This window comes from Mauremys mutica, chromosome 9 (assembly GCF_020497125.1).
Source record: "Mauremys mutica isolate MM-2020 ecotype Southern chromosome 9, ASM2049712v1, whole genome shotgun sequence".
In the NCBI taxonomy this organism is placed as follows: Eukaryota; Metazoa; Chordata; order Testudines; family Geoemydidae; genus Mauremys; species Mauremys mutica.
In genome coordinates this window covers 89,871,681-89,894,708 of record NC_059080.1, presented here as the reverse complement: position 1 = coordinate 89,894,708, position 23,028 = coordinate 89,871,681, and the positions used below count along the sequence as shown (strand labels likewise).

Here is a 23,028-nt window from a genome sequence, read left to right as displayed (position 1 = left end):
CCGAGCACTGATGCAGGGGCTGACATTTCTTAAAGACCACTCGCTATTGGATGGCGTCAATGCGACAGCGCATGGGCATAATTGGCTCTAGCTGCAGGGCTATGGTCTGTCACTTTTTATTTGTATGATTGTAGTGCCTTGGAGCCCTGGTCACGGACTAGAACCCCCTTGTGCTGTGCACAAAGGGAAGGAAAAGACAGTCCCCGCTCCCATGAGTTTATAATCTGAGTTAAATATAGAACACAGTTCTTAAGACAGTGAGCAAATCTTGCTACAGGTTCCAAGTTGTAAGAAAAATACTTTGGATTCCAATTGTTCTCTCCTCTGTATATCAGAAGCATTAAAAAGTATTGTAGGGAAAGGGGGAAGCTAGATTTCATACAATTTCATCCTCCTAAGCTTTGCCTAAGGCAAAGGGACATAATGGTAACCTGCCAAGGGTGCTTTTTGGTTTGCTTAAAATAAAACCTATTGCAGCCACGCCCATATATTAGACATGGGGACAGTCCAGGGGAATTACAGTTGTATTAAGACTGAGACCCTGCCTGATAGAACCTGTAGTCTCCTTGGGCTGCACACCTGTAGCACAAATTGGGGTGGTATTGTAGAATCCTATTGATCACATTTGATCTCAGCGCTAGAGAGAAACACATCTCTGGAAATCTTGGAGGGTTGTGTTGTTCCCTGTGCCCCTCCTCCGTCAACCAGGGATTCTGTAACTGATTTGGACCAAAAGGGTCCAGTTCTCAGCTGGTGTAAGTGATAGATTTAGTGAAGTCAATGGGGCATCACCAATTTACACCAGCTCAGGAACTAGCCCAAGGAAAATAGTTATGCATAAGTGGTGGAAGCCATGTCCTCAGTGGAGTCTGATAAATAAGGAATTAATTGTGCCATTTGTTGTACTTTTGTGGACGGACTATACTATTGCAGAAACTCTTATGTCAAGATGACTGCTGGTTATGAGCTTTTATACTGACATTTATTGGGTATAATACAAATTTGTCCTAGGATGATAACAAAGGGGCAAGAGACACTGGGAAGTAAGATTGAGGTGGTGTGTTACTTCTCTTTGCAGCAGATTAATGTCTGGATTTAAATGGAAGGCATAAATGTCTCCATTCTTCAGAGACGGGCTGAGCTTTTTAAGTTTGAATGGGGCTGGTGGGCAGTGAAACCTGGTGTAAGATCATTTCCTGAGTTTGCTTTGGCATAGCTTTTTGTGTCGTCATCCTAAAAATGTTTTCCCCCCCCCTCCTACAGCAGACTAGATGGTCATAATGGCCCCTTCTGGCCTTAAAAAAATAATCTATTAATTTACACACAGAAATTCACAAAGATGTTCTGGTCTTGTTCACTTCTTTGCATGTCAATTGCATTTGTGGGGATGGGGGGGAGGGAAGGTGTGATTCTGATCTTGCTTATGTTGGTGTAATGCTGTTGCGTTACTCCTGATGTACACTTGTCTGAGATAGGTCTTGGAGTACAGTGGCACTATGCCAATTTACACCAGCTGAGACTGTAGTGCTAGTTAAGGTCAGACTCTCCTCATTGTTAATATTTTAAAGTGATTAAGCCTGGTTCTTTGCTGCCTTGTGCTTTGCATAGTCATTAACACCTCTGCAAAGAAGGTGTAAAACTCTAGTAAATCAAAATGGTCACACTTTGCATAATCATTTAGTCCTGTGTAAAGTGCTAAGGGATGGAGAACTGAGCCCATTAGGGTATCAATACTGTTATAAGTGATCATTAAAATGTATTTATGGAGAGTTTGTCTGACCGCTGAAAAATCAAAATCTAATCACACAAATTAATTTTTGTGAAGTCAGGTCTCTCTTATGGCTTTGATTCCCAAACCCTTTATTGACTAGTAAGTTACTCTGGTGAGGAGCCCTATTAATTTCAGAAGGAATACTTGTGAAGTAAGGTGTTAACCAACATAAGGGTGGCAGAATCTTGTCCTGTATAATTGTATTAAAAAAAATGTAAGATACAGTCCAAATGGGCAAGAATGGGTCTGACTCAGGTATGGATTATTCACAGAGCCTAAGGAAAAGATTTGTGATTGATGTAAAATGCTGTGTATGTAGAATTTAAATGTGTTGGTCCTTAATTAAATATGGTTTCTCATGCAGTGGAACTTCCATTGGCAGCCTGAGGTCTAGCTCCTTGCATATTCCCCCTCATCTCCCAAGGTTCAGTGTGGGTTACAAGTGTAGATCTTGGCTTGACTGTAAGATTTGGGACTTTAAATTTGATAGTGCCAGTGAGACAGTAGTTTAAGGTAACTGCATCTGTGTTCAGTCCTCCCACTACAGGGTCTGTCAGGCAACTCTTTCACCCTCTGAGCATGCCCTCTTCCCAACAGATGACACGGAGAACAGATGGGACAACTTGTAGTCTCAACTGTTCTCATACCGCTTTCAAGTTTCATAACTATGGGGTACCAAGCCAAAATCCACGTAAGCCCACCAGTGCCTATTCATCAACTTTGAGTGGTTCTTTGGGGCAATCCAGTGGGCTCCTTGAAACCCACCCACCACAGTGATATCCTTGGAATTTGTCCAGAGGGAGTATTGGAATGCAAAGTCTCCTTTGCTTGTACAGGGGGACACTGATGTTAGAAGATGATCCTGCTGCAAAGGGATCAGAGGGATTCAGGCTGCACTTGAGTCAGCTCTTAAGGTCTGTCTTGCTCCAGTGGAGCTGTGCTTTTTGTTTTTTTTTTGTTTTAAGGCTAATCTTTTCTTCTTAGCCACTCCATCCTTTTTTAATGTATATTCACACTGTTTAAATATTATATATCTAATAAAACTTTAGATAATAAAATTTTTGGGAAATTATCAGCATTATAATTATTCTGGTAGAGAAATTAATATAGGAATAGACATAGAAATCAACATGTTTCCTCCGTGGTAGCTATAAGTGTAATATATTTAATGCTTTGTGGAAACAAAGATTAATTTCTAATATCTGATTGGCTGGAAGCACAGGCCTGGGAGGAGGTGGTCGGGTGAGTACTGATGCATTTTTTTCATTGGATTTTTTCCCACTGGATCTAGCTTGAGGAGACCTGACTTCTCTTCCTAACTCTTTGGCTATGCCTTCACTACAAAAAAGGTTTTATGTCTGTATAAGAAACAGAATAACTGACACAACTAGTTCTCCTGTTATAAAATCCTTGTGGAAACAAGGCACCTACCTACAGTTTTTACCATCAGGCAGGTAGATAAGCTCAGCACTGTACCCTCTGACCAGGGCTGACCTCTCCTGTTTATCTCATGGTAAATTTTATAGCAGCAGAGCTAGTGCATGTTGGTTATTTCATGGTAAAAACACCCCTCCCCCCCCCAGTAAAGACAAAGCTTTTATGTGACCTTGGACCTTGCATCTCTATCTTAACTTCCCCATCTGTAAACCAGGGTTGAAACTTTCCCACCTTTGAAAAACATTTTTAAATGTTTGGCAGATGCTTTAGAAGTGCAAAATATTAACGATAGGATTTGAGACACAAAGTGGGTGAGGTAATAGCTTTTATTGGACCGACTTGTGTTGGTAGAAGGGACAAGCTTTTGAGCTACACGGAGCTCTTTTTCAGCGTGTCTGAGGTAAATACAGGTTTGGGATAAATTAAGCATTCTGCAGGAGACCATTTAAACAAAGGGTTAGCAGACAGTGGGATGTGTTACAAATTACTGTAATGAGCCATAAAACCAGTGTCTCTGTTTAGTCCATGGTTTATAGAGTCTAGCAGATTGACAACTTTAAGTTCCCAAGCTCGTCTTTTGAAGGTGTTGTGCAGGTTTTGCTTGAAGTTCTGAAGCTTTGTAGTCAGTCTATCGTCTTTCATGCTCCACTAGAAACATGATCAGATTGTCACATGAGCAAAGAGGGTGAACTGTAAGGAGGAGAATTTCTCTATAGAACAGTGGTTCCCAAACTTGTTCCGCTGCTTGTGCAGAGAAAGCCCCTGTTGGACCGGGCCGGTTTGTTTACCTGCCGTGTCTGCAGGTTCGGCCAATCGTGGCTCCCAGTGGCCGTGGTTCGCTGCTCCAGGCCAATGGGGGCTGCTGGAAGCAGCGGCCAGTACGTCCCTTGGCCCACAGAACCAGTGCTATAGAACATCTTCTGGTTCGTAGGTTCCTCATCCTTTACCTGAAACTGTATTGGACAAACATTTGGGCAACTAGTACCAATGCTATTGTACTACACTGTTGGTTCGCATACTGTGCTCTGCCTTCCTATGGAAGAAAATGGCCACTAATTTTAAAGTAATGTTTTTGTCTAATGGAAAATAAACGTGTCTCAGATGCACTGGGTGCAGTTATCACAAGTAATGATTTATTCTTCCTATCCCACTTTGGTGGGCTCAGCAAAAGGTCAGACATGATCGCACTCATCTGTGAAATATGAAACTCATTTCCAGGGTTGCACCTGTATTTTTATAGCTTGTGCTCCTCACCGAGTACCATGTTTATAAATTCACATAAATGTTTTACTTTGTAAAAGCTGCAGTTCCTGAAAAATGATTTTCTTATCCACCAAGTGGAAAGAATGTAGCAATGTGCCAAACCCAAATGGGAATAGATATAGCAGAAATAAATAACTCAAATCCATTTATTTTATGTTGAGTAGTCTGATACATTGATAGCTTTCTAAAAGAAAATGTAGTCCCTGAGGGTTTAGCAAATCAAACAACAGCAATTAATTTATAAGCCTTTCCAAATGTTTTCCCCGGCCCCTTTCACAACCAGGCACCCAGAAAATTAATCTTGCCATTTGTGACCTTGGGCCAGATCCTTTTCTGTGCTGTGCAGATGCTGTAGTTGGGGGAAGAGAGTGTCAAGAACTCCCTACACTCCAGTTGGAAGGCTTCCAAGCTAGAGCTCATGACGGCATTAAGTATGGGGAATGGCCAACGTCCATGGGTTCACCACAGGGGACTGGCCATTACCTGTTGAGGACACTGTCTAGTGGTCGGGGGGCCCGGTGTCTGCAGCACCCATTAGATAGAGGAGCGTGCTGCTCCTTATCAAAAGACAAGCAGTGCATGGCTTTCCACCCTAAGCCATTGTATCTTGTATCTAGCACCAAGCTGTTCCAGTAAGGCAGGATTTGCTCTACATTTATATTTATTTTTAATCTTCCCAGCTTACTTTGGTGGGCTAATATAAACGGAATTCTTTGTTTCAGGCCACGCGATTGCCCAGCAAACCCACTTAATACATCCCAGGGCCCTGTTCACCCTAGAGTTTGCACTAATTACTGACATCATCAGGTAGCAAGTCCCCAGCGTATAACGTATCATGGTGCTGCAAGGGCAATTTGCCGGGGACTTGAACTGAGCCCATCACGTCAAATACTGCTGTTGGATTTTCTAATGGGCAGGGATAATTTGTGAGCAAGGACTGGATGCTCTTCTACGATACCAAAGTGATGGGACCACTAGCTCTTGATGATGGGGTCTAAGAGTAGTGCTGTAATATAAATACTAAATTACATCCAAAACCCCCTGCATCTTTAATGGTCTTCTAACATACAGCCAAGCACTTAAGTCATAGGAAATGTCAGAATGAAGGTTGTTTGTGCAACTTTAATTTGGCCCCGTGCATTATGATAGTCTTTAATTGTGTGATCATATACTATCTTTTCCCCCAGGCCCCTGCCTCTTTCAGGGTGTCCTCCATTCACCATCCAAACCCTGCATTGGCCACCAACCTACTGAATTCCTCCTGGGTGTTTCTCTGGTGGTCTTGCCACAGTATCTGTATTCATTGTGACAGACCCAGACCAGTGCGGTACAGGAGTCTGGTAGAGGGCAAATATACTGGTCACTGGATGAGTAGTTTTCTGTTCCCTGAGTGACCAGAGCAAGGGCTGCACTAGAGTAATCAGGAACCTGCTAGAACCAATTAAGGCAGACAGGCTGATTAGATCACCTGCAGCCACTCAAGGCAGGCTAATCAGGGCACCTGGGTTTAAAAAGGAGCTCACTTGAGTTTGTGGTGGGTGTGTGAGGAGCTGGGAGCAAGAGGTGCAAGGCGCTGAGAGTGAGAGGCTGTGCTGCTGGAGGACTGAGGAATACAAGCGTTATCAGACACCAGGAGGAAGGTCCTGTGGTGAGGATAAAGAAGGTGTTTGGAGGAGGCCCTGGGGAAGTAGCCCAGGGAGTTGTAGCTGTCCTGCAGCTGTTACAGGAGGCACTATAGACAGCTGCAATCCACAGGGCCCTGGGCTGGAATCCGGAGTAGAGGGCGGGCCCGGGTTCCCCCCAAACCTCCCAACTCCTGATCAGACACAGGAGGAGTTGACCCAGACTGTGGGTTCCACCAGAGGGGAAGCAGCAAAGAGTCCTGTGGCACCTTATAGACTAACAGACATTTTGGAGCATGAGCTTTCGTGGGTGAATACCCACTTCGTCGGATGCATGAAGTGGGTATTCACCCACGAAAGCTCATGCTCCAAAACGTCTGTTAGTCTATAAGGTGCCACAGGACTCTTTGCTGCTTTTACAGATCCAGACTAACATGGCTACCCCTCTGATACTTGATACCAGAGAGGAAGATCACTGGGGTGAGCAAATCTGCCAATAAGCACGGGCCCCACCAAGGTAGAGGAGGAACGTTGTCACAACATCACAAACATTACTACATTTTATCTTTACTACACATCTGTGAAACTAGGTGGTCTCCCATCCCCATTTCACAGATGGGTAGCTGAGGTGTAGAGAGAATAAGGCCAAAACTGTCAAATGTCGACTAATGTTGGGGGCGCAGCTTTTGAAATGCCTCGTGTCTGGAAGCAAGGCCTGTAGCAGAGCCAGTCTTCGGGCAACTTAATGAATGCAGTTGGCCTGTAGTAGGCTACCTGATTGGTTGGAAGAGTCAGTAGAGTGGCATTTAAGCCCTGCAGCAGTTCAGTGGCTGCTCAGATCATCATCTGGCTACAGCTGCAATAGTCCCTGCCTTGTTCCCAGCTCTCCTCCTGCTTTGCCTGGCCCCATCCCAGGGAACCCAGTTCTGACCATTGGCTCTGATTCTTGACATCTGGCATTTGGCCTCTGGCTCAGATTCCTGGCTACAGACTCCTAACTGCTAGGCATGATGCCTGCTCTGGCCATTGGGCCTGACTCCTTCTCCAGCACTAGGCATGCCCATATCTTGGTCACATAACACCTAGGGCCTGACTTTTGTATGCAGCCGCCCTTTCCCCCCCCCCCCCCCCCCCCCCCAGGAGTACTTAGTACTTTGGCTGTCTGGCTACTCCCCCTTTTTTCTCGCTGCTCTTACTCTCCCTCCTCTTCCTGACTGCTGCATTCAAATTGGGCTGCTGCTTTCTTCTCTTCGGGCTGCCTGGGCACCAGCAAGGGTATGAATGAGCGAGAGTCTCCCTTCTCTCGGTCCCTGTGTCTGGTGCCCCAGGGGCTTCATTTGGTACGGGGAAGCGGGGAGAGTTGCTCCTCCAGGCTTTTCATAGGTTTATATGTGCCACTTTTTTCTCCCTCCCCAGACTTTGCAGGGTATAATATAATCACAGCTAATTTTCTGTATGCGGACACAACTTTATCCTCTGCAGAATGTTTCTCAACTGATGCAGTAGCTAGGAAGAGCAATTGCTCAGCCCTGCAGCCATGGAAAGAGCATGTTGAGTTGCGCTGTGAGGATGATGATGCCCAGTCCGGTTGGCATATAGGAACTGTGTGGTGAGGAAGCATGCTCACTGCAAGCAGACTCTTCAGAAAGTTTAGCTATCTAACGGTTGTTAGTCTCTGAGAACAGGTGAACTGCAATTTTGGGGAGGCTCGTAACTTGGCCAGAGAGGTGAATTTTCATGAGCATAGCAAAAGGCACATCCTCAACACCAGGGCAACCCGTTTAACGAATTTCAAGTTGCTGCTCCAAAACCTGGGAGCGCAAGAGCTTCTCAATGAAAGAGTTGTGAGAATTTTTTCGGTAACATAGGCAAACCAACGTTTTCCCTCTAGTATTGTCCTTGGGAAACAGCTGAACCCTTTTAGCTAAAACTTTACCTCCCGCAACTTCTCCCCAAAATCAGCCTAAGGCAGAAACCTGGGAGGGAAAATGTTTCAACCCAAATGGTAAAGTTTGGTGGATTAGTAAGTAAGTGAAAAATTATACTTCTAATGGAAAATGTCAAGCAACCTTAACTACAGGCAGTGCTACCAGCTCCACCTATAATAAAATAATAATGATCAATGACAATATTTGCAATGTTCTATGCTTAGAGAAGGGTAAACCAATCTCATGCTTCAGGGCACAGTCTTCTGACTGTAGGGACAAGGAGGATGCTCTCCGACCCCTATGCCACTTCTGTAGCACCATGCAATTGGCTAGGTGCATCATAAGAAGTTTCCCTTTCCTATGAAGCATCTGATATTTGAAGGATTTGGGGTTTGATCACACAATTGACTTGTCCTTTTATTCCTACAGAGCAAACAAAACGAGAAGTGGAGCCCTAATCACTTCTCTTAATGTAACTGGAATGAGACACAACATCCTGAATTAGATTCAGTGTAACACAACTCCAGCCACAAAGGAGTCCAGACGTTTGCTATGGGGAAATACTTTGTGAACTAGCAGAAATTTATTGCAAATCAACATTTTGGGTCACCTTCTCAGCTGATTTCAATGCAGCTTCCCCAATGTGCAGCCTCTGAGAATCTGACTTTTGGTTTATACTCCATCATATATACGTGACAGTCTGTTAAGATGACGAGCAAGACACTTCCTATGTGAATCTGGCATTATTTAAGGTCAACTGTGGGAAAGACTTCTTATTGGTGGGTTGTTTTTTTTTCTCTGTGTGAATTTCATTATGAGAGGAATCTGTGGGTGTGAGACTACAAACTGTCACATTTTTATAAAACCCAAGTTTAACTATGACTTTGCTCTTTGTCAGGATCCTGATAGGATTTGTTCCTAATCGCTGTTTCTGAGAGAGCTTATTCAATATAGCTGGGTAGTTTCCTGGTCTGTCAGCTGCATTTTATGCAGTTCCTCAGCTAGTGGAACACTAAATAATTCAATGTAACCTGCTCTCCGTATTGTCCTTTTTTGGAGCTATTGCTACTAGGGTTATCTGATCCCTTCCTAGTAACCAGCTGTTATGGTGCCTGTTGTGAGGAGTTGATGAAAAGTGACAGGCTGGGGGACAACTATTTGAAAAGTGCTAATAGTGAAATATCAGAGCTGTGAAAACTGGGTTAGTGTGACAAACCCATCTGAATCCAGTGTAAAAGTGATCAGATTTTTAAAATAAAACAAAAAAAATCACCCATTTTCCTCTAACTCCTCAGCACAATACAAGGATTTCTCAACATAATGGCAAATAATTTAAATTAGAATGTATCCATTTTTAAGGAGAAAAATGGACCTGCTTCATTTAAAGGAGCCAGCCATCCTGTGACAGGCACTGAAATAAGTGACCTAACTCTCATGGGTGCTGTACATCTGTCATCCCATAGACTTTAAGGCGACACCTGATTAAATATTGACTTTGAAGCCTCACTTCCAGTGCCCAAACTTGAAAATTTTGGCCTACATCAGGCATCTTACAGGTTTTTCAAGTGGCGAGAGTACTTGGCTATGGTACATCCCAGTGGAGTTCTGAGGTGAGAGTGTATTGTTTGTCACGCTCTCTAGGTGCTAGGGTGAAAAGTTCTATAGAAGTGCAAAGCATGATTGTTGTTGTAAGTACCTAGGTGTCCAAGAAGGTCTTGTCAGTAACTGCATGAATTCCTACCACACTCACACTTCTGACGTGTGGTCTCCACTCAGTCAGTGACAGTGTGTTTGGGTAGTAAACACCAAATGCATTTTTGAGTACAAGTTCTTAAATGTAGGGCTTTAAAAAATGTGCTGCTCTCTCTCACACAATCTCTCTCTTGCACACTCCTTAGTAAAGGAGACCTGATTGTTCCATGCTGGTGTAACTCCATTGACCTCAATGATGTTGAACTGGTATAAGCAAATATGGCCCAGAACCTGCTCCCACTCATGTTGAAGTCCAGGGCAAAACTGCCACCAATTCAGTGGCCCTGAGTTTTTGATGCACGTCCCTGAGGCTGGATGATCAGAACGCATAGTGCCAATTGCAGATCTGTATTTAGAACCTGCCCCCTTTCCATGGTCCGTGCCAGATCTTACTCAGTAATAGCGGAGGACAAATGGAGACACACAAAAGAGAACCTGCGTTTAATAGCAGACCACTTTAGCCTGGCTTTCTCTTTAGCTCCTCAACATGTCTCTTTAAAGGTAAGAAATCTCCTACTGTCAGTCATTCCAATGTCCATCAGTCTGTCCATAACTAACAAAAGAGAAGGGAGCAGTGGAGCACGAAAAGACAAGGAAAGCATTCAGTGGGAAAATCCTAGACGGGCCCTTAGCACTTTGGTACCGAAGGCTTCAGAGCTGATGTAATGATTTGTAAAGATATGAACGAGTTTTCAAGCTACCGTGTCTATAGGCAGCAAGAAGCCTGATGTGTGTGGCAGTCTGAATCGCTGACTGCGCATATTGAAATGATGCTCCATTGAGGTGGGATTTTGGCCTTATTCAGCTTTAAAATGTACCTATTGGAAACTTCCTGTTTCGAGAAGTACTGTGTAGAAGCTGTTTGTGTAATGAATTAATCCATTTCCTTTTGGAAGCCTTAAATGTTTGAATATACCAGTAGGTAGCAATTTCAACTTGGTGCAAGTGTGTGTTGGCTAATGTGAAACCGCTGTTTCCCTCAGAGGGACAAGATCTAAACTTTTATGAATATCTTATCTGTATGAGACTGTAAGTAATGTCATCTTAGTGAAGAAAGCTTCGAGCTTCTGCTCTCTTAATGAGCCTGACATCAATTAGCATGGTACAATACTACTGTTGGTTTGTTTAGACCTTTTTGGGACCATAGATAGAATTTGTAATTCTGTCTCTCTAGCTCTTTATAGACATGGGGCTTCGATTCAGCCATGTCCTGAAGTATGTGATTTCTATGGAACTACTCTCATGTCTAAAGCCAGGCATGTGCTTAAGTAGCTGGCTGAATGGGGCCACATTCATTTAGAATACTGCACTGAAAACATCAAAAGATCTCTTCACAGTCTTGTTTTTGCTGACACCTTGTTTCTTCATGAGAAGATGAAATCCCATACAGAAATTCTGATATTATGGATGCAAACTTTTCCATGAACTGGAGGAAAGGGATATTGAATGATGAGAGACTATTCAGAGGTACCATACCTAGCAGATACTCAGAGATTTCTCTGATCTATCAGGGGAAGCGGGTGGAATGAGAGCAAATGTTCTGATTTCTTTTTAAAGAACTGGTCAAAACTAAAATGAAGAATTTGAAGAAACTAATCCTCTAAGAATTATGCTAAATATGTCCATTAGGATTTACAATTAGTACTATGGTGTCCTGGTAGATAACATGAGCTGGATTTTCATCTTGGTTACACTCACTCCAATGAAGTTCATCTGGAGTTAAACTAGTATGATTGAGATTAGAATCAGATATGAAATCTCTAGCAAGCATCGCCACTTTGTTGTAGACCTTGTGCTACTGATATTTAAGATCAGCCTTTACTCCATAAAAGTGTTGAGAAGAAACAACCCCCTCTGCCACTGTCTATTGGTCTCTGCTACCACAATTTTGGCATAAGATGATCATTTAAAAAAATTAATATTGTTACCATTTTAAATGGTTTTCCAGCCATCTATTTTTTGTGTAGAGGACTTTACCCACAGAAACACTTCACTTCAGTGCAGACGTATTGGGACATTCTCAGCTGGTATAACTGGGACAGCTCAGGCTGTGGTCTATGTACAGCAGTGTGTATGCAGGATTTTGGTTTTATAACTTCAATGTTTGATTCCAGTCCCATGCATATAAATGGTTTAATGATCCCATGCCGCCTCCTAATGGAGGTTTCAGTAGGAAGCAGAAACTGGGCCAGAAACCTTCCTGACCTTCCTATGTTGCTAGCAGAAATTCTGCTCTACAACTGTGCATGCTGGGCAGCCAGAACTTGGCCTCAGCTATTCCTGCTCCTGGATAGTTATTTTGCTTCCAGTCCCGATGTGAACATATTTACAATGCTGAGCTTGTGTCCAGCGCTGGACAAGTGACAGATGAAGGGAATCTTCCATCTTCTCTCTTCCAATAGGTTTTCACTGGAAAAGTAATTCAAACATCTGTATTCACTCTGCTTAGCTCTGCTGTTCCTAACAACCAGCGGATCTGGACAACGTGGAAAGGAAGGCAGGCAGGCTACCGCATAATTTTACATAGGATCTCCACTCCCGCTGAAGTTAGGGGAGGGCTGAGGTAGAGACCATCAACATGTGTCTTAGGAAGACGGAGTGGACAAAGCAGAAGATGGCTTTCCCTGAGATGCTGAAGCGGAATGATTGAAATAAACGGAGATGTCCATTTACGCGTCTGACAGCTGTGACAGAACTTTTTTTCTCTTCGTGCTTGTCTGCACAGTGAGTGTATAACAAGCCGAGGTGTGAATAGTAATCTAGCCTTGTCAATGGTCTTGAAACACTATTTAAGGTGCTATTTCAGGACGAATGTTTTCATTTTGGATCTGGAGCCAGGAAAAAGTACCCCCCCACACACACACATGAAATCCTTATTACTATTTCAAATAAACCATTTTGTATTGCTTGAGTAATCATGAGGTGCAATTATGGATTGATAATTACTAATACAAGTCTCTGGGTGGGTGGGCAAACAAAAAAAAAAAAAACTCAGCTACAGAAGGGGAAATAAGATTGAGCAATCTCTGTGAATAGGACCCAGTGGTCCAGTGTGGTTCTGCTTCATTATTCAGCTTATAACCAAAGAAAAAAAATTGAAAAATGGAAGGGTGTATGTTCAGGAAGTCCTACTGAGGAGGGGTGAGAAGAGTTAAAACTAGAAAAGAATCCACGATCTCGGCTTGTGGCAAAACATTGGCTGGCTTTCTTATTGCTTTCCTTGCTGATCTCTGCCCCTGTGCTAGGAAACCTCTTCTGTCTTATCCAATGCTATTTCCCATATTATCATGAAATTACTCAAAGGGATGTTAGCCAGGAATACCTTGGAGACCAAGGCAGCTGGCGATGTACTAACCCATTTTGCAGTGCATTTGAAAATCCTCCACTTTTTTCCTTAAGTCACATACCATTATGGGCAGCTATACTGAGAAGCTTTGAAGCTTGCTGTGTTAACTCTCATGACTTCCTCACATTCCCATTATGTTTATATTTGTGCATGCTGGGAAAAGCCACAGTTAAGCAAGGTGAATGGGTTAATGCCTAAGTAGAGGCAACAGCAGATGACTTCTTAGAATGTGAGGCAGGTATGGATTCTGTTGCCCACAATATGTCTGGGAGACATCAATGCTTGGTACCAGTCAGCCCAAGCTATCTGAATTCACCACCATGAGGAATGCCTCAAACATATCTACTTGGCTTCAGGAAAACAATTTTGGAGGGAAATTAACAAATTTAGAACCCAATCCTGCAGTTCTTCATCACATAATCTCTCTCCTGGATTGCGCCAGGGCTACTTATATAGGGGCTGCAAGATCAGCTCTCTAGCAATTTAAAGTGTGATGGGGACAAGTATTAAAACTGGAAAGGCTTGGAAATCAAAATACAACATAATTAAGGCAACGCAGAGTGCAACTCCAGCAACCCCCCCATTCCCCAAGCAAACAAGAAAAGGAGCGGTTAATGTGGCTTCAGGAGGACTTGGCAAGGAGGTCTGTTAAGCTGCTGAACAGTGAGATGTGGTGGAAGCTTGGTTGCTTTGGATGCTTAACTGACTGAACAATGTACTGTGAGTAAAACTCCCACCCTGGCACGGGACTGGCCTAAGGTGATTAAGTAAGAGAGAGTCCTAATTAATTTGTTTAATTTACTTTGGACAGATTGGATGGATGTGTTGAGATGGCCATTAAACTTGCTGAAGGAGAAAAGGATTTTAAAAATAAATAAAGCAAGCCAAGGGCATTAGATTGGAAATCTCCTTTCCCCCACTTAGGTTGACATGTGGTGTAACCAGGAATGTCACTCCTTGATGGCTGCTTAATATACCACATTGTATCACCAATACCGTAAAAACGAGGGGTCCTTGTGGCACCTTAGAGACTAACAAATTTATTTGGGCATAAGCTTTCGTGGGCTAGAACCCACTTCATCAGATGCATGAAGTGGAAAATACAGGAGCAGGTATAAATACATGAAAGGATGGGAGTTGCCTTACCAAGGGTGAGGTCAGTCTAACGAGACAATTCATTTAACAGCAGGGTACCAAGGGAGGAAAGGTAACTTTTGAAGTGCTAATGAGTGGTCCATTTCAGACAGTTGACAAGAAGGTGTGAGTAACAGTAGGGGGAAATTAGTATTAGGGAAAATAGGTTTAGGTTTTGTAATGACCCAACCATTCCCAGTCTTTATTCAGGCCTAATCTGATGGTATCCTGCTGTTAAGTGAATTGTCTCGTTAGACTGACATCACACGTGGTAAGGCAACTCCCATCCTTTCATGTATTTTTTTTTACCTGCTCCTTTATTTTCCACTCCAGGCATCTGATGAAGTGGGTTCTAGCCCATGAAAGCTTATGCCCAAATAAATTTGTTAGTCTCTAAGGTGCCACAAGGACTCCTTGTTGTTTTTACTGATACAGACTAACACGGCTACCTGTGACCAATACTGTGTGATTAAACAGAACACATTCTTGGTAAGGTCTTCTCATTCCTTTTGAATCCCCTCTTGGCTGGAGTTTAATGAACTAATGCAATGTTTCTTCCTTCAAGCAATCTAGTACATTTAACAAAATCTCCTGTGTCAAAAGAAAACATTCACTGTTTCATGCTAAGCTCTGTGACACTTACCAGAGATTATGGCTCTCCCATGAATGTGAACTAACTGAATTCAGTGACATTACCATTCATTTACAAGAGCCTCTCTGGTGCTTCCCAAACTTGGAAAACTGCTCTTATGACTACAGTTACCAGTCTAACCACAGCCACCTGTTGACAGGTAGAGACAGCTGGATCTAAAATCTAGATTTCTTTTTAAGTTAACTGGTTGATGATGCTTAGTTTTATAAAAACATTTCCTATCCATTTAAAGGGAGCGCATATTGTAGACCGAGGTGCATCAAATCATGGTATTTTGAACTGTTAGTAACAGAGGCTGTCATTATCCTTAGTGAAGGTGAGTGCAGATTCTAGTGCAATGGAATTGCCTCAGCCAATCTGCATGGTGTGCTAGTCAGTTACTGACCCATAACTGTTCACTTATTTCACAATTATGCAGTTCCTTGCTCTGATTGGCTGAAGGAGTATAAAATGTGCATAATAACTGTAGTTATCTCCATACTTCAGCTGGGGGCCATTATTAGCCCATTCAGAGTGGAGGGATAACTGTGTAGTGATTATGCAAATCCCTTCATTCTGATTTATTACTTCCCCATCTATACAGCCACAGCAATAATGACTGAATTGGTGTCTCTTCCACTCTCCACTCATCCCCCACCTAGCGCCTTCTAATATTTTTTAAAGGAGTCATTTCTAGGAGGGGATATGGGGAGAAGATGAACCTCCTGCAAGGAACATGGAGGAGGTTGGGATATAGAGTGGGGCGCTAAAATGGGCCAGGGACGGCATTAGATGCAGTGCTGTTTGTTGCAGACATCTGTATAGGGAGTTCTGAGGGAGGTAGCTAACTGAGCACGGGGGTTTAAAGGATGCAGAACATGTTCCAGTATAATAATGACTTCAAGGTACTCTTTGCTAATTCAGTAATAACCATATCCAGCACTGATAAACACCTGCAGCCTTCAGCTCTGAGTTTACTTAGCCCAGGACATGCTTATTACCATGTAAACAGGAAGCACCCTTGAGTTATCATTTAAATAACAAATTGGTTAACAGTTGGTTCCTGCGTGTCTTTTAGTTATTGAAATCTTGCAGTACAGTCACAGGTGGGGTGTGTGTGTGTGTGTGTGTTTTTCCCCCTTTAATTCTGCTGGGGTCTGGATTACACAGGGCTAAGCTACTTTAACTGCAAAACTCTTCCTGCTGCGAATTCTTCTGCTGCTAGTGTCTTACTGATTAGTTTTCTCCTTTTTGAAGAACTTACGTTTGTTTTTGTCCCTAAAGTTGGGATACTCTGCTTTATCGTTTACACACAGAAGTTCTGAAATTTTTAATTATACAATAGTTTTAAAAGTACTTTTACTTTTTGCTAAATAGCAACTGTTTTGGCTAAGTTTCTCCGCCCCTCCCATCCCCCCAACCTCTTCCCCCCTTTCTGGTGTTTTTGTGCCAGTTCTCATGAAGTCTGAGGTTTTTGCCATTGACTTTAAAGGGATTAAGATCAGGCCCTATGTCAAAAGCATAATAGGAGTTTCCTTAGTTCCAGAATGTGTCTCTCTCAGTCCTAGAGCAATGCATTGTTCACAACCCCAGTTTGAAAGCTATGGCGGCTCAGTAAACCATGAAAGGAAGGTTTCAGAGTAGCAGCCATGTTAGTCTGTATCCACAAAAAGAACAGGAGTACTTGTGGCACCTTAGAGACTAACAAATTTATTTGAGCATAAGCTTTCGTGGGCTACAGCCCACTTCATCGGATGCATAGACTGGAACATACAGCAAGAAGATATTTATACATACAGAGAACATGAAAAGGTGGAAGAACACTGTGCTATAGGGGTATGGAATTGGCTCCTTGCTCTACCTGAGTTTGGAGAGCTGGGTACAGGCACATGCCATTACTTATAGTATTTAATTTCTTGTGAGTAACTGGCTGGTAGATCTTCATGCCTTTTAAACATTTTGCTAGAGATCTCTGGACCAAATTTTGCTCTTGTTGGCATAAATCCAGAATAACTCGTCTTCAGTGAGCCTCTCTCATGGGCTGTACTGGTTAAGGACTCCATTCTGAAAACACTTGTATATGAGTTGTCCTGCTGAGGTCCATGAAATGTTTATTCAGGTAACATTACTCCTGTAATTCTGCAGGTCTGGACCCTTGCAGTATATGACAGAGTTAACAGCAAAGTCATTAGGAAGAGTGGACTGGTTAATACTTACAGCACGGGTAGGCAAACTTTTTGGTCCGAGGGCCACATCTGCATATGGAAATTGTATGGTGGGCCATGAATGCTTACGAAATTGGGGGTTGGGTGCGGGAGGCAGTGAGGGCTTCGGCTGGGGGGGGTGTGGGTTCTGGGGTGGGGCTGGGGATGAGGGTGCTCTGGGCTGGGACCAAGGGGTTCAGAGCACAGGAAGGGGATCAGGGCTGGGGCAGGGGATTGGGGTGCAGGAGGGGAGGTCAGGGGTGCAGGCTCGGGGTGGCATTTACCTCAAACAGCTCCCAGAAGCAGAGTCATATCTCCCACTCCGGCCCCTACACAGAGGCGCAGCCAGGAGGCTCTGTGTGCTGCCCTGTCTGCAGGTGCTGCCCCTGCAGCTCCCATTGGCCACAGTTGCCAGCCAATGGGAGTTGTGGGGGCAGTGTGCGGAGCCCCTGGCTGCCCCTACACGTAGGAGGCAGAGGGTGCGGGGACATGCTGCTGCTTCCGGGAGCCGCGCAGAGCCCGGCATGCACAGAGCAGGGCAAGCCTCCAACTCTCTCTCCCAGAGCTTGCACGCAACCACACTCGCACTTCAAAGCACTGCCGCAGAAGCGTTCCTGCAGCAGGACTTTGACGTTTCCAGTGTAGACATACCCTTTGTCTCAGTTTTCTCTCCCATCTTTTGTCTATGTAGACAGTAAGTTCTTTGGGGAAGTGACTGTCTCAATGTGTTTGTACACAATTGAGCACAACACACCCTTTGCTGCTACAATAATACAAATAACTTTTTCTTTTTCCAAAGTGAAATGTGGAGTCTGTTACTTGTGCACAAAAAGTCTATTTTTTTTTTTAAATTGGAAAGATTGATTTTTTTTCTCCAACTTTGCCTAACGTGATTTGATTTTACTTCAACATTGTGTGTGCGCATGCATGTGCTGAAGACAAGCCTGGAAGTTTTAGTTAAAGAACTTTTTGAGAGTTTGGAGCATGTGAAAATGGGAGGTTGTCGTCACCGCTGAGTTGCAGCCTTAACAATAGCTTTTCCTGACCGTGAAAGCTCCAACAGGCAGAAATATACTGTCAAAGAAACAATTGCAAGGACTCAGCAGATTTAAGATGTTGATTTTGTAATTTCTGTCATCGCCATTGTTATTTCAGTCTCAAGGCCATTTGGTAAAGGCGGGGTGGGGGGAGAGGAGGGGCAGATAGGTATTAGCAAGAGGGTCAAAGTGAGCCTTGGAGCACTTGCCCATAATGATGGGGAGGAGAAAATCAATGGATTGCCAACCAAAGATAGTACATCATTGTAAGCAGCGGAGAGTGCAAGTTCCATTATCTGTGAAACACTGTTTGGTCTGAGATTGAGAACTGCTGATTCTTGACTGGTCTCCCAGTCCTTCCCCCCCACCACTTCCCCCCGAATAATTTAAAGGCCCCTGTTTTAATTCATCCATATTTGATTCCTTAATATCGGTTCCACTTTCCCGAGCTGCTGTTGCTCTCTACGACACTCCTGCATTATCTCTATCATATCAGTCAAGACTTGCAGTGATGACCAATTTGCATTGCAGCCCTAGGAAAGAAATGGTAACCATGTTCTGTCTGATAGAGAGCCAGAGTATCCCACATCAGCTATTAAGATGGAAAAGCGCTTCACTGCATAAGAGACGATTTAGAGGCTCTGTGGACGGAAAGAGATTTCCTTTCTCCCCTCCCTCCCCTGGTGTATATCTTATTGTAAGGCAGGCTAACAAAATAGTACTTCTGCTCGCGCACACACACACACACACACACACAATGAAAAATCTCTTCAAAATGCAACTCGGAAAAATCATTGTTCTTGCCACTTGCAGGCTGCATTGGGAAGAGCAAGGTCAAGGAACGGCATAACCCTAGCCTGAATAGAGACCAGGCTCTGTTTTAATTTTGTGAATAACTAACATTCCAGTCATGTTGCCATGGCTACGCTGAAATTGTAACTCTGGGCCAGCAGTGTAGAGCGATGCCAAGTCCATTGAGGATGTAAGAACCAGGAGACAAAAATAGCTTTTGGCCTGTTAGGTGCACAGGGAAGAGCCAGGGTGGCCAAATGTGGCTGACAGGAGCGCGGTGGTAAAGCCTGTGCCGTATCTTTAGTACAGAGGTGCAGCCCATGTGCCATCTTGCTCCAGTCACCAGGAAGCTGCCTAGATCAGTGGGTCATGTAAAAAGCGACAGAGAGTCCTGTGGCACCTTATAGACTAACAAATGTATTGGAGCATAAGCTTTTGTGGGTGAATACCCACTTCGTCAGACACGTGGGTGGAAATTTCCAGAGGCAGGTATAAATATGCAGGCAAGAATCAGTCTAGAGATAACGAGGTTAGTTCAGTCAGGGAGGATGAGGCCGTCTTCTAGCAGTTGAGGTGTGAACACCAAGGGAGGAGAAACTGCTGTGACTCCTACAGGCTAATGGGAAAACTAGTGTTTGTAATCTACTCTGCACTTAGGGCTGCCAGGTGTCCTGAAGTTTGAGAGACATTTGTACAGCTGACAGCCTGGTGATGCCTGTCTGTAACCGAGCTGAGATCTCATGCTTGTAGCAGGGACGAGGCATCTGCTGCTTGTCCTATTTACTGGGGGCCAATATGGAGCTAACTCTGCAGGTAGCCAGGCAGCCACTCAGCCTCCCTTCACTGCATAAGTCACTGCTTCCCAGTGGGGAAGGAACAACTGGCAGCGGCATCACAGCAGCAGGGCTCAGTATTGGCCATAGGCACTCTCTGCTGAGCCTCCAGCTTCTTGGATCTCCATTCAGCCCTCTCACCAGCTACCCATCCACCTACCCCACGTGCCCTGCCATCCACTGACACCTTGCCACCTGCTATAGCCAGAGCTGTCAAGTTTTGTGCAGCTCCATATTCTACTCCACCACTGCTTGGGGCAGGACACGTTGACCTTCAACTGAAGCTTCTGTGCAAATTAGCTCACCAATCTGCACAAAAGTCTCATGGAATTGCACAAATCTTGGCAGCCTTGCAAATTAGAAATGGCCTTCAGGCTGCTAGCAAGTTGCTAACATGGCCCTCAGTTTGGCCTTGGGTGGGTGGGGGCGGGGGGGGGGGGGGGGGCTGGACAAAGCCCCTGAAAATGTATTGTTGGGAACAATCCAACTTTGATCTGGAATTGACTAGCTGCCTCATTGGGTCTTTTTTCCAACTTCTGTGAATGTTTTACAGTAGTGCAAGCACAGGAGTTTTGGTGTTTGTTTTTTTTTTAACTTCACAATGAATATTTATCCATAGCACATGGAAAAACCTCTTCCAAGGTTGTTTCAGCGAGAGCACTGAGCAAAATAACTCCTGGGAAGCAGAACTTGAAAATAAACAGCAGCTGCCATCTATTTTTCTGTTTGTTTATAAGAACCTAGTGCACTAATGGCCCTCAAGTCCCATTTTCATTTATATACAGAACACTGCTTTGTCAGCTTTGGGATGTGCAGAGTGGCAGCCTTTGCAAGAGATTGCTATTTTCAAGTCAGTCTCCTGTACTCTTTGCATTGCAGCAGCACTCCAGCCTCTGTGATCTAGCGCCTTTGGGAGCTTCTTTGCTTGCTTCTTCCAAACCAGGCATATCCCTGACAGCGCCGTTTGGGGTCTGTGGCCCTGGTGGAAGGAAATATAAGCCTGCTCTTGTACCTCTTACAGTGCAGGGGTGCGGCATGGCTTGCTCAGATCTTCCTCCACAGGAGCACATGCTTCGCATACCACTGATCACAATGTCTGTGGTACAGCAGTGTGTCTTGCACTGTGGGTTTTTACGTACAGGATATGCAAACACTTGGAATCTAAAGAATTCCAACCCTGGTTATCAAGTATCTGCCATCATGGCTAAGCAACAGCTAAAGGCAAGATGTAGACCTGAAAATATTGAAACAGCAGAAAGGAATTATTTAGCATAACAAAATGGAGGTTTTTCTGACTCCAGTTCATTTGCAGGCTACCCCGGGCATTATTAATGGGTGTCCCCCCCCCCCCCTCTCTCACCTGCTCACAAAGGGTATGGATCAGCATACCTAAAAGGTGCCTTTAGCTATGACATATAGTGTGCAGATCTCTGATTGAGACCATATGTCTCAAACCCACATGGCAGTAATATTGCTCTTCTGCCTCCCCAGGAAAGTATCCAGAATCTGGTCTTTCCTTCCAGGCGCAGAGATTCTCGTCTATACCGCTGTCTTCCCAGACTGATTGTTGCAATTCGTAACTTGCTAGCATGCCAAATTGTTTGAATATGAGCCAGCAAATTATACAAAATCCAGAAGCTAATGTTCTGACTGGTGCCAAAGAAGTTCCCATCAGGTGACCCTCATTTCATCCTACTCTTTGAAAACACCAAAACCAAAATACCTAATCTCCACCTACCTATACCTCTTCTCTCCCTATATATATAATTTTAATTAGTACAGGAGTTAAGGTATGAAGGACCGACTCTGGGTTTGTGAGGCCCTATATGAAGAAACATCACCAAAGACCCACTTGGTTCCCTGCTGTTTGGTTTGTCAGGCTCCACTCCTAACTCCTCTTGCACTTGTAATCTCAAGCACTTTCCACTCAAGCTGTTGCAATCACCCACTTTTCTGAAGCTTGGTAGCTTCTGGTGACTTATATGCATCAGGAAGCCAGGAGTAGAGCCAGAGCACAACTTCCTAAATGTGGAAAGGAGGAGGGGGCAGTTAAGGAATTACTTCTCCCTCATGGCATGCAGGCACTATGGTCAGATGGGATCATAGCCAGGAATGATCCTTTGGCTGGCCCTGGATCAGAGTAGAAGAGTAATACAGGGCTCCTTGAAAAGAGGGTCCTGTTAATTGTGCAGACCTATGTATAGGGAGCCCATAAAGCCAGAGCCAACAGTGCCTTGCAACTCTAATATGTGAGCTGTTAACTAAGGGATATTAACATGATTGTTTCCTCCCTTCCTCATGAAGCTCAGGCTGTTACAAAGGGGAACTGATTAGAATCCTGCTCCGTTTCCCTCTGCAGCCAGCTCTGTGTGTTTGGAGACCTTGACTCAAAAAGGAAACTGAATAATTCTAACCTGTTAACCCATTACTAGCTCTTTAGACTCCGCACTTGCCAAAAAGATGGGGCACGAGGAAGAGACTGATGCAAAAGATGGGTAGGGCTGCATTTGGCTGTAATTCTGTTTTCTGTGTATCACACCTTCAGATGTAAGTGATCTGTGCCCTCTGGGGGAATTCAGGAAGGAGGCTCTACAGTGACAGACCTCCTGTCTCTCTCATGGAGATATTGGCTCTTTCTCTTTTTTAATTCTGCTAAAATAAAAAGTCCACATTTTGTTCTTTGTGGGCCTGAGGCAACTGCCACTATAGGAGTCAGTGTTTAGCTGTTAATGCACTAGCTTCTCGATCGTCATTAGCTACTGACCTCAGGAATAGAACTATGCAAAGTAATTCTCTGTGGAAACAGACACCACTCAGAACTAGCCTGATTTCATGTTTTATTACAGAACCAAACCCCAGACCAGGTTGGTAGAAATATTGGCTAGGGGTTTACAAATCTTTTAATTTGCAAAGCTTACACGATTTTGAAGCAGTTAGGGTTGAGCTTGGAGAAACTTAGTGGCTGCAGCAGAATTTGGTGTAGAAATTTTTGAGTTAATTTGAACCCTAAACTTTACATTCAGGGTGGGTGGGAGCAGTGAGGGGACATGAACCCATGTGGATCAAAACCAGATAAAATGCGTGCATGAACCCTTCTCTATGAGAACCCAGCATACTTAACAAGACTCTCTAATCAGGCAGAGTCTCTTTTCTTGTTTAACTGAAGATGTGTTTATTTTAACTGACCATAGAATAAGTGGTGATTTGATTATCCGTAGAACGCACATGGTGTGTTCAAGTTTCTATGCATACACAAGTGACCATAAAAATACAGCATA

The 23,028-nt window shown here is 44.0% G+C and overlaps 1 protein-coding gene across 10 annotated transcripts in view; it reads left to right on the top strand.

Annotated features, from left to right (window-relative positions):
- Positions 1-23,028, top strand: part of TNIK (TRAF2 and NCK interacting kinase) — a 295,814-nt gene that overhangs the window by 27,261 nt on the left and 245,525 nt on the right. The gene's annotated exons all lie outside the window — the stretch shown is intronic.